Source organism: Ranitomeya variabilis, chromosome 5, assembly GCF_051348905.1.
Source record: "Ranitomeya variabilis isolate aRanVar5 chromosome 5, aRanVar5.hap1, whole genome shotgun sequence".
Classification (NCBI taxonomy): domain Eukaryota; kingdom Metazoa; phylum Chordata; class Amphibia; order Anura; family Dendrobatidae; genus Ranitomeya; species Ranitomeya variabilis.
In genome coordinates this window covers 58,443,393-58,458,320 of record NC_135236.1, presented here as the reverse complement: position 1 = coordinate 58,458,320, position 14,928 = coordinate 58,443,393, and the positions used below count along the sequence as shown (strand labels likewise).

General features: G+C 46.0%; 2 non-coding genes across 2 annotated transcripts; both read right to left on the bottom strand.

Annotated features, from left to right (window-relative positions):
* Positions 1-10,812: 10,812 nt before the first annotated feature.
* On the bottom strand, positions 10,813-10,905 carry TRNAI-UAU (transfer RNA isoleucine (anticodon UAU)). The gene is given in 2 exon segments: positions 10,813-10,848; positions 10,868-10,905. It is a non-coding gene; the product is annotated as a tRNA-Ile (tRNA).
* Positions 10,906-12,845: 1,940 nt separating this feature from the next.
* TRNAK-CUU (transfer RNA lysine (anticodon CUU)) lies at positions 12,846-12,918 on the bottom strand. The gene has a single exon. It is a non-coding gene; the product is annotated as a tRNA-Lys (tRNA).
* Between the last annotated feature and the right edge of the window lie 2,010 nt (positions 12,919-14,928).

The window sequence follows — 14,928 nt, the reverse complement described above, 5'->3', positions numbered from 1 at the left end:
TGCTCCCGACTTCGGTGCATCCCTCTTCAGAGGGCTCTGCACCTTTTTGCTGCACCCGGATACCGGCGGTGATTCTCCCAACCCACGCCGGAGAGCGCGCTGGGTTGGGCCTGCGGGGGGCGTGCCGCGTCATCAGAGCGCGCCGCGTCGTCAGGGGTGCCGCGTCATCGGGACGCCGCGTCATCAGAGCGCGCCGCGTCTCTGGCGTGCCGCGTCACCGAGGCGACGCACTGGCGTGTGTGCCGCGTCTCTGGGGCGCGCCGCTGCAGCGACGCTGTAACCACCAATGGGAACTTCCGGTGGCGTTCCCGGGCAGCTCGGGGGACGCCGGAAGCAGGCGTCAGGCTGTATTATAACAGCTGAAGAAAAGAATCCCCGCCCAGCAGCAGTGGGCGTCAGAGACCCGCAGTAATCACCGGCAGCTGAGCTCGGAAGGAGGACGAATCAGATGTTTTGAAGACAGGTGAGAGCCCTATTTAATCAGAAACATCTGACTGCACACTGTTCCTAGAGAAATGGAGAGTGCAGATCGTCAGGAAACCCTGTCCTCAGAGCTCGCCCCCGATCATGTAAGTTATACAAAGGGGGTCTGTATCACATATCATAACACAAGCTATAGGGCCTCTCTATGTCTATTGCAGGATAAGGGGATGTCCAACCGCCCAGCATCAGGCCAAAAGCGCAGGACAAAATGCCCTCTATGCTCCAGCAGGCTACCAGAGGGGCATAGCAAGAAAGTATGTGATAAATGCATGGCAGGACTTCTTAAAGGAGAACAGACTTCCCTCCTGGATAGTATTAAAACTATGATCAGGGAAGAAGTACAGTCCACAGTATCAGCGCTGTTGCCAGTCGATTCTCCCCGCCCTAAGAGACCTAGGTGGGAGCAGGATCTTAGTTCAGAAGAAGGGGAGCTTTCAGCCTACTCCGTATCCGATTCCATGGAGGGAGAACGCTCTTCAAATATCCTCACAGAGGAAAAGAAGAGATATCTATTTTCTTCTGAACACACTGAGACACTACTACAGGCCGTCAGAGATACCATGAGAGTAGAGGAGGCCACAGAACCCCTTACAGTCCAAGACGAAATGTTTGGGGGGCTCAGAGCTCGTAGAAGCAGAGTGTTTCCCGTAAATCGTCATATTCAAGAAATGATCTTAGAAGAATGGGGCGATGTAGGGAAAAAACTGATAGTCCCAAGAGATTTCAAATATCGCCTGCCTTTTGATCCAGAGGAGACCAAAATCTGGGAATCTGTTCCTAAAGTGGATATACCCGTAGCCAAGGTCTCAAAAAAGACCGCCATCCCTTTTGAGGATTCCTCGGGTCTCAAGGATCCTATGGACAAAAGATCTGAAGATCTCCTCAAAAAGGCCTGGGAGGCCTCGGCTGCTGTCATGAAAACCAATATTGCGGCCACCTCAGTTGCCAGATCAATGTCCCTATGGGTAGAGAAACTTGAGACCCAGATTAATAATAAAACGCCTAGAGACGAGATTCTAAAATCTTTACCACTCCTAAAGATGGCAACAGACTTTATGGCCGATGCCTCGGCAGAGTCAGTGCGGTTTGCTGCAAGGAACAATGCTTTATCCAATGCAGCGAGAAGAGCTCTGTGGCTCAGATCATGGTCCGGCGATACACAGTCAAAGAACAAACTGTGTTCAATACCCTTTTCTGGCCTTCACGTTTTTGGTCCAGTACTGGACGAGTTGCTTGAAAAAGCAGCGGATAAGAAAAAGGGTTTCCCAGAAGAAAAACCAAAAAACATGCCGCCCTTTCGTAGGTCTCGTTTCCATCCCAGACAGGACTATAGAGGAAAAGGGAAAGGTGGAAGATGGAGCTACCCGAAAGGTGGTAGAGGCAGAGGTACCTTTCAAGACCAAAAATCAAGATCTAATAAACAATGACGCCAATCTAGTGGGGGGAAGGCTTCAGTACTTCCTACAAGGTTGGCAAAACATCTCTCAGAACCCATGGATCCTAAGTTTGATAGAACGAGGATACAAAATAGAGTTCAGCCAAACACCTCCCAAAAGATTTTGCCTAACTCAGACCCAGTCTTTATCGACTCAGCAAAGACTTCTGAAGGATATTCAGGAACTTATCCAGATAAAAGCCATCATTCCGGTACCCCATGCCCAAAGGTTCAGAGGACACTACTCGAGTCTATTCTCCATAAAAAAACCAAACGGAGAATTCCGTACGATTATAAACCTAAAACCTCTGAATCGGTCAGTTACTTACAAACGATTCAAAATGGAATCTCTCAAATCTGCAATACCTCTAATCCGGGAAGGTTCAGTAATGAGCACATTAGACCTAAAAAGTGCCTATTATCAGGTTCCCATCTCCGCCTCACACCAACAGTATCTCAGATTCGCCATAAAAGACCAGGGCCAAATCCTGCACTATCAGTTCACATGTCTACCTTTCGGCATCTCGTCTGCTCCCAGAGTATTCACCAAACTCATGGCAGAAGTGATGGCGTTCTTGAGAGAGAAAGGGATACTTACCGTCCCTTATCTAGACGACATCCTGCTCATAGCGGACTCTCCACAACAGATGGAAGAGAACTTATCAACAACTATTTCACTCCTGGAAAAGCTAGGATGGCTAATAAATTTCAAAAAGTCAAGCCTCAAACCCGAAACAAGGAAATCATTTCTTGGGGTAATCCTAGACTCAGTTCAGGAACATACGTACCTCCCACTTCACAAGCAGGAGTCATTCAAAAAAGAAATCCAAAAATTACAAAAGCAAAAGCAAACATCCATAAGGAAAGCCATGCGAGTATTGGGCTTAATGACCTCTTGTATTTCCAGCGTCCAGTGGAGCCAGTATCACTCAAGACCCCTGCAGCAAGAGATCCTCTCGCTTTGGGACGGCAGGGACGTAACCCTGGACAACAAAATACGATTATCCCTGGATACAAAAGGTTCACTGTCATGGTGGACCATAACAGGAAATCTCGGGAAAGGAAGACCCTGGAGAACATCTCCGTCGGTAAATATCACTACAGATGCAAGTCACAGCGGCTGGGGAGCACACATAGAAGGGAATTACTCCCAGGGGACTTGGCCCGTATCAGTACAAACCAGGTCTTCAAATTACAGAGAACTAAGGGCAGTCTGGGAGGCCTTAAACGCATTCCAGGGAAGGTTAAAAGACCAACATATCCGTGTCTTTTCAGACAACTCGACTACAGTAGCCTTTCTACTTCACCAGGGAGGTCCAAAGCATCGTCACTTACAGGACCTATCGAACACAATATTCTCTTGGGCAGAGCAGACCGTCAGATCAATAACGGCGATACACCTGAAAGGAACCAAAAACCAGGTAGCCGACTTCCTAAGCAGGCAGAGACTATGTCCTACAGAATGGTCCTTAAACGACCAGATCTTCCTCCAGATAACCCAACAGTGGGGCTTCCCGGAAGTAGATCTATTTGCCTCAGGGAAGAACGCAAAGACAAAAAGATTTTTCTCACTAAACCCAGGAGACAGACCATCGGGAATAGATGCGCTAGCTCAGAACTGGGACATGAAGTTGGCTTATGCTTTTCCTCCATTGGCCCTAATACCGAGAGTATTGAGGAAGATTCAGGAGAGCCAGACATCAGTTATCTTGATAGCCCCATACTGGCCCAAAAGGAGCTGGTTTCCTCTTCTAAAGAGCATGTCCTGGGAGGATCCAATCCATCTACCAGCGGTACCAGACCTTCTGTCTCAAGGGCCCCTAGTCCATCAAAACCCGGGCCTTCTACAGTTAGCGGCATGGATCCTGAAAAAGAGATCCTAAGATCAAAAGGCCTCTCAGAACCAGTCATTGCTACTATTCAAAACAGTAGGAAACCGGTAACTGCCGCAATATACAGGAAGATATGGAAAAAGTTTTGTTCTCAGAGTACAGTTCCTGTATCGGTCTCTCATGGTCCAGATATTCCAAAAATCTTAGACTTCCTCCAGTCAGGTTTCGATAAGGGACTAAGGCCTAGTACACTGAAGGTACAGATCTCGGCCCTCAGTTCCTTCTATGACTTCCAACTAGCCTCCCATCCTTGGATAGTGAGGTTCGTCAAGGCCATTCAGAGACTTAGGCCTACAATTCGCAGTTCAGTGCCTCCCTGGGACCTAAACTTAGTGCTAAATGAACTTTGTAAAGCACCTTATGAGCCATTAGGTCAGGCAGACCTGAAAGCCGTAACACTTAAAGCCCTTTTTCTAGTGGCAATAACGTCAGCACGTCGCGTTGGTGAGATCCAATCTTTCTCTATTAAACATCCATACTTAAAAGTCCAGGATGACTGTATCATCCTTAAACTAAATCCCGGGTTCCTTCCTAAAGTGGTTACAGACTTCCACAGAAGTCAAGAGATTGTTCTACCTACATTCTGCCAGAACTTCAGTAATGACAAAGAGCGATTTCTCCACGCTCTAGACGTAAAAAGAACAATTCTACACTACTTGGAGATTACAGATAGCTGGAGAATTGACTCTAACCTCTTCATCCAGATGACCGGGAAAAACAAGGGGAAAAAAGCATCCAAAGCTACTCTAGCAAGATGGATTAAATCTACCATCACGGCAGCCTATATCTCGGCAGGAAGAACTCCTCCAGAAAGTCTCAAGGCACATTCGTTGAGAGCAATCTCAGCCTCATGGGCAGAAAGCGCTGGGGCTTCTATGGACCAAATATGCAGAGCTGCAACATGGTCGAGGTCAAATACCTTTTGTAGACATTATAAGTTAGATGTAACTGTGAATCAACAGACTACATTTGGGAGGAAAGTCCTCCAGGCTGTAATCCCGCCCTAAAAAATAAAGGAGTTATTTGGTATTTCTCCTGGTGGTGCTGTCAGGAGGGACGTCCTGGAAAGTAGGAATTAGTCCTACCGGTAAGTATGTTTCCAGGAGTCCATCATGACAGCACCCCTTATATACCCTCCCTTGAGTTCCCCTCTGATATGTGATGTAAACATGGGAAGAAGGGAATTTCAATAAAATAGAGTTGCATCCATCCTGGTGTGGTACTTGGAAAATCACTGAGGGGTGGAGGTGGGGAGGGGCTATTTAACCTCTTCTGTGTTTCCTGTCCCTATCAAGGATAAGAAGGACAACCTCCTGGTGGTGCTGTCATGATGGACTCCTGGAAACATACTTACCGGTAGGACTAATTCCTACTTTCTCTACCTGCTTGTGGAAGAGCCTAAGGGACCCATAGGTGGACTGAGGCCGGGCGAGTGCGGCCATCCTCGCAGAGTCCTCTACAACAGCTCCCAACTTCGCAAGTTATCACCCATCAATGGGATTGGTGATCACTGATGGTCCAACGTATGACCACCCACCCCACACAGATCCCAAGAACAGAGTTCTAAAATGCCCCATTGTCTATGGGACTGCTGGAGATAGCCGAGCGCTGTACTTATGCGGCTACCTGCTGGATGGTATCCGAATCGCTGGGGGTCTCTGCAGTCGGACCTGAAACATTCGGTAATTCTGTGGATGGGTGATAAGTTACCAAGTTGGGGGAGCGAAAATGTATAAGAAGAGGACAGGCTGTGCTAAGAATGAGGTAATGAAGGAACAGCCACTGCTGTGTTTGCATGTAGATGTGACCTGCATGAAAGGGCTTGTATTACATTGTTTCTTCAGGAGCACACCGCTCCCCTGCCTCCAGACATCCTGCTAGCCAGGGAGCAGTGCGCTCCTGAAGATTGACAATTTGGACCAGTGGGACGGTCATACTGCTGGTCCGAACTACAAGCTTTTGGCACCAAAGATCCAGTCCTCTTCAGAGCAGCACTTGTAGGCTCTAAAGCAAAGAACTTTAATCTCTGCTCTCCTTGCCTAGGAGACCGACCACTGCAGATAGACTGCAGAGGTAGCCGGTAACCTAGATCACTGTGTAATTTTACACATTTAATAAAATTAGACAAAACATTTAATGGTGAGTGTTAAACTCTGCATTACTGGGATTTTTTTTTTAACCCTTTTTAGTAACCAGTTCCAGTAAAAATTAGTTGTCCCTTCCCGCAGTTAAGTCATAGGATGGATCCTCCACCCTGGCAGCCTCCATGACCATGAGTACATAGCTGATAACAAGAGGTGACTCTCGCACTGCTGGACCCAGGATATTTTTAGACTTGATCATGGTCTTCTAAAGGTGTCTACCTGCTGATTTTGATGACGGATCGGGCATATTTAATTCTGAGATGCCCAAACCTTTGTTCCTGCAGGAGATAAGCCGCCGTCAGCAGTTTCTGGCTCACTCACTCGATTATCAGAATACATGCAGGCTCCATCAATCTGAGCATCCATGTGTATAAAGGGCGTCGGGAAGATTATTTTTGACCAGTGAGTGCCAATATTTTTTCTTCATACATATACAGTATGTACAGCCCATACAGTGAACCAGTCGAATACATGACGTGACACTGCCGATTAATGTAAACAAAGTGCCTTAGGAAGGAAACCAAAAAGCCCTTTCTGCCGTGTCTGACAGCTATCTGTACTGTTTTATAAAAGCAGCTGCCATCCTATAATGGCGTACCGCAAGAGCTTCTACAGATAGGATCCCTATATCCATTCATTGCTTATAGACCGACAAGACCCATAATATATTGCACTGTATGAACATATGCTTTGCTCTCACTTCAGTGAATGTTTCTTTCACAGTCTTACAAATACCTCTTTGAAAAATAAATGTACCCGGACAGAATCTTAGAATGTCAAATCTTCTATCTCTCACTTCCTCCTTCTGCCTCACTCAATGGTCTTCTGCAGCTACTCAAAGATGGCCACACACTGGACCTCATCTTCACCCGCCTCTGCTCCCTATCTAACCTCTCTAACTCGCTTCTCCCTCTTTCGGACCACAACCTACTCACATTCTCATCCCTCTCATTTCCAGGTCCACAAACCCCACCCCGCAAACTTGCACACCCTCGCAGAAATCTCAAACACCTCAATCTACACTCACTGTCTGAATCCCTTCTCCCTCTTATAGGCAGGCATAAGTTCGCTACACAATGTGGATGCTGCTGCTGCTCTATATAACACTACAATAGGTGTAGCTTTGGAATCTGTTGCCCCTCTCACACATACCAAAGCTCGCAAAATCAACAGCGTGGCACACCAGCCTGACCAAAGAACTGAGGCGAGCTTCCAGGGCTGCTGAGCGGAGATGGAAAAGATCCCACTCCAACGAGCACTTCATCGCATTCAAACAGTCCCTCACTACTTTCAAGGCCTCACTCGCTGCAGTAAAACAAATCTACTTCTCATCTCTCATATCCTCCCTGTCTCACAACCCTAAACAGTTATTCAACACTTTCAATTCTCTCCTCCGTCCCCCAGCACCCTCTCCACTCATCTCAGCCGAAGACTTTGCCTCATTTTTCAAGCAGCAGATTGATAACATCTGAGACAGTTTTGGTCAACAACCCCCAGAGCCCTTTCTCCTAACTGTCCAGCCCTCCTCCTCCAAAACCAACTTCTCCACCATTACAGAAGATCGACTCTCCACTCTACTCTCAAGATCGCATCTCACCACCTGTGCACTTGACCCGATCCCATCCCACTTCATCCCAAACCTCACCACAGTCTTCATCCCAACCCTAACCCATCTCTTCAACCTATCACTAACAACTGGTGTTTTCCCCTCAAGCTTTAAACATGCCTCATTCACACCTATCCTGAAAAAGCCCTCTCTTGACCCATCCTCTATATCTAGCTATCGCCCTATATCACTTGTCCCCTATGCTTCAAAACTACTGGAACAACACGTCCATCTTGAACTGTCCTCCCACCTCTCTTCTTGCTCCCTCTTCGACCGCTTACAATCTGGCTTCCGGTCACACCACTCCACTGAAACTGCCCTATCTAAAATCACCAATGACCTATTAACCGCCAAAGCCAAACGACACTACTCTGTCCTCCTCCTCCTCCTGGACCTGTCCTCTGCCTTTGACACAGTGGACCATTCTCTATATTACAGACCTTCTCATCCCTTGGCATCACAGACTTGGCCCTATCCTGGATCTCGTCATACCTAACAGACCGGACATTCAGCGTCTCCCACTCGCACACCACATCCTCACCTTGCCCCATATCTGTCGGAGTCCCGCAAGGTTCAGTCCTAGGGCCCCCTGCTCTTCTCCATTTACACCTCCGGCCTGGGACAGCTCATAGAATCTCACGGCTTTCACTATCATCTCTATGCTGATGAGACACAGATCTACATCTCTGGACCAGATATCACCACCCTACTAACCAGAATCCCACAATGTCTGCTATTTCATCCTTCTTCTCCGCTAGATTTCTAAAATTTAATATGGACAAAACAGAATTCATAATCTTTCCACCATCTCACTTGACTCCCCAACAGACCTATCCATTACAGTAAATGGCTGCCCACTCTCCCCAGTCCCACAAACTCGGTGCCTCAATGTAATTCTTGACACTGACCTCTCCTTCAAACCACATATCCAAGCCCTTTCCACTTCCTGCCAACTGCAACTCAAAAATATTTCCCGGATCCGTACATTCCTCAACCAAGAATCTGCAAAAACCCTAGTCCATGCCTTCATCATCTCCCGCCTCGACTACTGCAACCTCCTGCTCTTTTGCCTCCCCTCTAACACTCTCGCACCCCTCCAATCTGTTCTAAACTCTACTGCCCGATTAATCCACCTGTCCCCCCGCTATTCCCCGGCCTCTCCCCTCTGTCAATCCCTGCATTGGCTCCCCATTACCCAGAGACTCCTGTTCAAAACCCTATCCATGGCATACAAAGCCATCCACAACCTGTCTCCCCATACATCTGTGACATGGTCTGCCGGTACTTACCTGCACGCAACCTCCGATCCTCACAAGATCTCCTTCTCTACTCTCTTATCTCCTCTTCCCACAATCGCATACAAGATCTCTCCCGTGCATCTCCCATACTCTGGAACTCTCTACCCCAACATATCAGACTCTCGCCTACTGTGGAAACCATCAAAAGAATCTGAAGACCTACCTCTTCCGACAAGCCTACAACCTGCAGTAGCCACCGAAAGACCAAACCGCTGAACAGCCAGTTCTACCATCGCCTACTGTATTCTCACCCATCCCTTTGTAGATTTTGAGCCCTCGTGGGCAGGGTCCTCTCTCCTGTACCTGTCGTGACTTGTATTGATTAAGATTATTGTACTTGTTTTTTTATGTATACCCCTCCTCACATGTAAAGCGCTATGGAATAAATGGCGCTATAATAATAAATAATAATAATCTTATCTAGATACGGATGGCTACCAGCTTGTTGTATTTTTCCCAGTGACTCCTATATGTGATCTTTCAATCCTAGATCATTTGCCTAGTGACACGTCATATGGAACAATATAGATAATTAACTGATGAGATCTAAACCTTCATAAGTTTGTTTTGTAGCCTTGAAGCTAAAGTAAAGTTTGTCATTAACAGGAAGATTTGCCCTAAAACTGGTTGGATCGTTTCTGTGCCATAGACCAAATGGCAATCATGGGGGATAGGTTTGGCCCATAGCGGTTCCCTTTTTGTTATCTTCAGGATAATAACTACACTTGAGCTTGTGAAGTAAATTGAGAATATATAATAAAAGTTTTATAAATAAAGTATTAAAGTAATTTTAAAAGTTTTCAAATTATTAATGGTGTTAAGCACTGCTCACAGGTGAACAGCCATGGGCACATAAACACGCCCGACTTCTACAGTTAGATTATAGAAATGGAAAAGCAATTGATTATCTGTGTTCTTTTTTGTATTTTAGGCACATTTGTTTCTGTGCTTCTTAAAATCACGTGCAAATGTACCCCAATTTTACTAGATAGATATACGTTCTAGGGGCATGTTCTCACACAAGTCAGATACACTGTGGATACTGCCAACGAAAAATCTCTTTTACAGAACCAGAATAGTAGATGAGATGGTACTAAATCTCGTCCAAGTGCTGAATAGAAATCAACAGCACAAATTTAAGTGACTGTAGATTTGACATCAGCAGCTTGTCAACTTGTGCTTTGGATATTCACTATAAATTTCACCCATTGCTAAATAGTTTGGATATTGCACCTGCAGATTTTGCTGTGGAAATTCCATAAGCAAATATATGGGTTGTGGGCTCATATGGCGTATATAGGGGGATTGCAGAATACTTAATTCTCAATATTAAGTGATATTATTAATTATAAATATTTTATATTAATATTAGGTTAATAATAATGTTGGGCAGAATTAATTTCAACCTATTGGTTTGGCCCTCCACAGCAGTCACTGTTTCTCATATGGTCCCTCGGGAAAATTAATTGCCCACCCCTGCCTTAGACTGTACTTATTCTTTCACAAAAGCATGGTCTTGACACCCTCTTGGCCCACAATTTAAAACTACCTTTGGGGCACATGCATAGGTCCAGAAACTGCCCCGTTCTCATAGTCTGTAAATTGCTATGGACTTTTTTGCGGGGGTAGTTCTTCTTTAGCAACATTCTGCCAGCATTATATATGTTTGCCCCCCAACTTCCCAGCTTCTATTGCACCTGCCCCGAACTGTAAGCCCACCTCTGTTATATCTGTATACAGTTAGGTTAGCAGGAGTGGAGACACAAAGGTGTGTCCCTACTTGCTCTGCTGGAGTCTGATTACACTTGACAACAGGCAGTGGGCAACAAAGTAAGCACCTAGTGGGCAGCACTTGGGAGGGACTTTTTAGGGGTAAGAAAAAAAATCTAATAAATCTAAGGATACAAAAATTATATGATTAAATGATGAAGCATACAGATTAACAAAAACATCATGCTCCAGGTGAGGCTCGAACTCACAACCTCGGCATTGCTCACCAGTTACTGTCATATAAGTACCGCGCGCTAACCGATTGCGCCACTGGAGCAGCTGATCTTCCCTGAAAATCAGATCTTTTCATGTCAATGTCTACCTGTAAAACATCTGATAATTTTAACCCCTTACTGACCTCGGACGTACTATCCCGTCCGAGGTCAGAAGCCCCGCTTTGATGCAGGCTCCGGCGGTGAGCCCGCATCAAAGTTTTGAACAGCTGACACGTGCCCGTAATAGGCGCGGGCAGAATCGCGATCTGCCCATGCCTATTAACTAGTTAAATGCCGCTGTCAAACGCAGACAGCGGCATTTAACTACCGCTTCCGGCCGGGCGGCCGGAAATGATGGCATCGCCGACCCCCGTCACATGATCGGAGGTCGGTGATGCTTCTCCATTGTAACCATAGAGGTCCTTGAGACCTCTATGGTTACTGATCGCCGGTAGCTGTGAGCGCCACCCTGTGGTCGGCGCTCACAGCACACCTGATTTTCTGCTACATAGCAGCGAACATAAGATCGCTGCTATGTAGCATTGGCGATCAAGTTGTGCCAGCTTCTAGCCTCCCATGGAGGCTATTGAAGCATGGCAAAAGTTAAAAAAAATGTGAAAAAAATAAACAAAATATAAAAGTTTAAATCACCCCCCTTTCGCCCCATTCAAAATAAATCAATAAAAAAAAAATCAAGTCTACACATATTTGGTATCGCTGCGTTCAGAATCGCCCGATCTATCAATAAAAAAAAGCATTAACCTGATCGCTAAACAGCGTAGCGAGAAAAAAATTCGAAACACCAGAATTACATTTTTTTTGGTCGTCGCGACATTGCATTAAAATGCAATAACGGGCGATCAAAAGAACGTATCTGCACCGAAATGGTATCATTAAAAACGCCAGCTCAGCACACAAAAAATAAGCCCTCAACCGACCCCAGATCATGAAAAATGGAGACGCAAATGGCGCAATTTGTTTTTGTTTTTTAGCAAAGTTTGGAATTTTTTTTCACCTCTTAGATAAAAAATAACCTAGTCATGTTAGGTGTCTATGCACTCGTACTGACCTGGAGAATCATAATGGCAGGTCAGTTTTAGCATTTAGTGAACCTAGCAAAAAAGCCAAAGAAAAAACAAGTGTGGGACTGCACTTTTTTTTGCAATTTCACCGCACTTGGAATTTTTTTTCCCGTTTTCTAGTACACGACATACTAAAACCAATGATGTCATTCAAAAGTACAACTTGTTTTGCAAAAAATAAGCCCTCACATGGCCATATTGACGGAAAAATAAAAAAGTTATGGCTCTCTGGGAAGGAGGGGAGCGAAAAATGAACACGGAAAAATGGAAAATCCCAATGTCACGAAGGGGTTAAGGAGAAGAAAAATTAAGCACCCAACGTGGGGCTTGAACCCACGACCTTGAGATTAAGAGTCTCATGCTCTACTGACTGAGCTAGCCGGGATACTGTCACAAGAACTCAGCCCTGTTCACAAATGTTATATTATGATAGTCCTGTATAAAATGGGTTTTTTTTATTTATTTTTTTGTTTAAAAACAACTTGTCACTTGTCATTGATATGTCATTTTTTTACCTGGTGTAAATGCCGCCATTCTCCTGAATCCAACGCTATTTTTCTTTTGTTCCTGCGCCTCTCCGTTCCTGAGATATGACCCCTTCTTCCAACCTAGTACTTTTTTTTATCTAAAGGGGTGTGGTCATCAAAAAGATGACCAAAGGGAAAAGTTGAGGACCACACCCACTTAGATAAAACAACTAGATTTTTATTAACCGGATAAAGGGCTATAGCTCAGAAACGGAGAGGAACAGGAAAAAAAGCAAAAACGCACCGGATTCAGGAGAATGGCGGCATTTACACCACTGTATGGGAGCATTCAGTGTCAGTGGGACACGATGGAATTAATAATAACAATAAGGGAATACAAGACAGCATATTTTTTTCGGTGTTTGTTGCTAACAAAGCAATAAAAATTGGAAGCGCCCAACGTGGGGCTCGAACCCACGACCCTGAGATTAAGAGTCTCATGCTCTACCGACTGAGCTAGCCGGGCTACTGTCTCTTTAAGTGTTACGCTTTTCTCATTACCACTGCTTTTCTCTCAGTTTTTAGGTCATTTACAAGGAAATGAGGCCAAAGTTTTATCATTTGCAAGGGGAAATCTAGAATCTACCTTTGTCCAAAATTCCAACCGCAAACAAGAGGCCACTTCTGAGCTGCAACTCTCTGCAATTCAATTCTTACTACGCAGTGAACGGTTCCGGAGCTGAAAACGTCACAGTGTTGGACCACCATTAGGCCTGTTTCAAACGTCCTGATATTTCCAGTACTGGAAAAACTGGTACTGGGGATATAATTGTCAGTGTGTCCGTTTGTCACATCCGTGTGGCATCCGTGTGTCCGTATCCGTGTAATTTGTTTCAGTTTTAGCCCTATGACTCTAAAAACGCACACGGATGGCACACGGACGCCATCTGAGTGCAGTACGTGTTTACACGGACCCATTGACTTGTATGGGTCCGTGTGATCCATGCTGTCGCTCAAAAACGTTAATGTCAGTGTGTTTTGCACACAGGCACACAGTCCGTGAAAATACACTGACGTGCATAGACCCATTCATTTAATTCATTAGGTCAACAATGTCACAAAGAGTAAGCAATCCCTTTAAGTCCTACATGTACGGTGCAAGTCGGAAGCGGGTGTATGGTCCTCATCCCCGGCTCCATACCTGGCAGATGATGGCTGTGTGTTACAGCCAGGACCTGTTTCTAACAGTTGTGGGTGGAGTGGAGCTCCGCCATTGATTTTGAACCTGCTAATGGCATTGACAATGGCAATTAACATGCGCTGGCATATGAGGGTCCATCAGTCAGTGCTCCATACAGTATAACGGCCCCATGTCACTGCGTCCTTCTCCAATACCACACAATCAACAGAGCGAGGGAAGTGTGAACAATCCCAAGACTTTTATTATAGGCAAAACTAAAAGGTCCATAAACAATCCACCACACTGAGGATACAATAGTCCAGAACACGAATGCAGTTAAGTAACAGGATAAAATGTCCAAGGAGATGAGAGTCCAATAATTCAGCAGACAGAGGATAAAAAATCCATATGCTTCCCTTTCTCTCTGATGTGCTGTGTTCACACCATCCTCACCACACGGGAACTGACTTCCCAGCTCCTGTCCTCCCCAGCCCCCTCCTTATGTCCAGGGGTAGTCAGACAGGTTGGGGTGGTTTTCAGGCCTCCCAGACCTGACAAAGTGCCTCGGGGATTAAGGCACTACAGGGGGTCATCAAGAGGAATAGATACAGTCAGGCTGCAGACAGTAAAGGTACCTTCACACGAAGCGACGCTGCAGCGATAGCGACAACGGTGCCGATCGCTGCAGCGTCGCTGTTTGATCGCTGGGGAGCTGTCACACAGACCGCTCTCCAGCGACCAACGATGCCGAGGTCCCCGGGTAACCAGGGTAAACATCGGGTTGCTAAGCGCAGGGCCGCGCTTAGTAACCCGATGTTTACCCTGGTTACCAGCGTAAAAGTAAAAAAAACAAACAGTACATACTTACATTCGCGTCCCCCAGCGTCTGCTTCCCGACACTGACTGAGCTCCGGCCCTAACAGCACAGCGGTGACGTCACCGCTGTGCTTTCACTTTCACTTTAGGTCCGGCGCTCAGTCAGTGTCAGGAAGCAGACGCTGGGGGACGCGCAGGTGAGCATGTACTGTTTGTTTTTTTAACTTTTACGCTGGTAACCAGGGTAAACATCGGGTTACTAAGCGCGGCCCTGCTCTTGGTAACCCGATGTTTACCCTGGTTACTAGTGTAAAATATCGCTGGTATCGTTGCTTTTGCTTTCAAACACGACGATACACGGCGATCGGACGACCAAATAAAGTTCTGGACTTTATTCAGCGACCAGCGACATCACAGCAGGATCCTGATCGCTGCTGCGTGTCAAACGAAACGATATCGCTATCCAGGACGCTGCAACGTCACGGATCGCTAGCGATATCGTTACAAAGTCGTTTCGTGTGAAGGTACCTTAAGGGTACT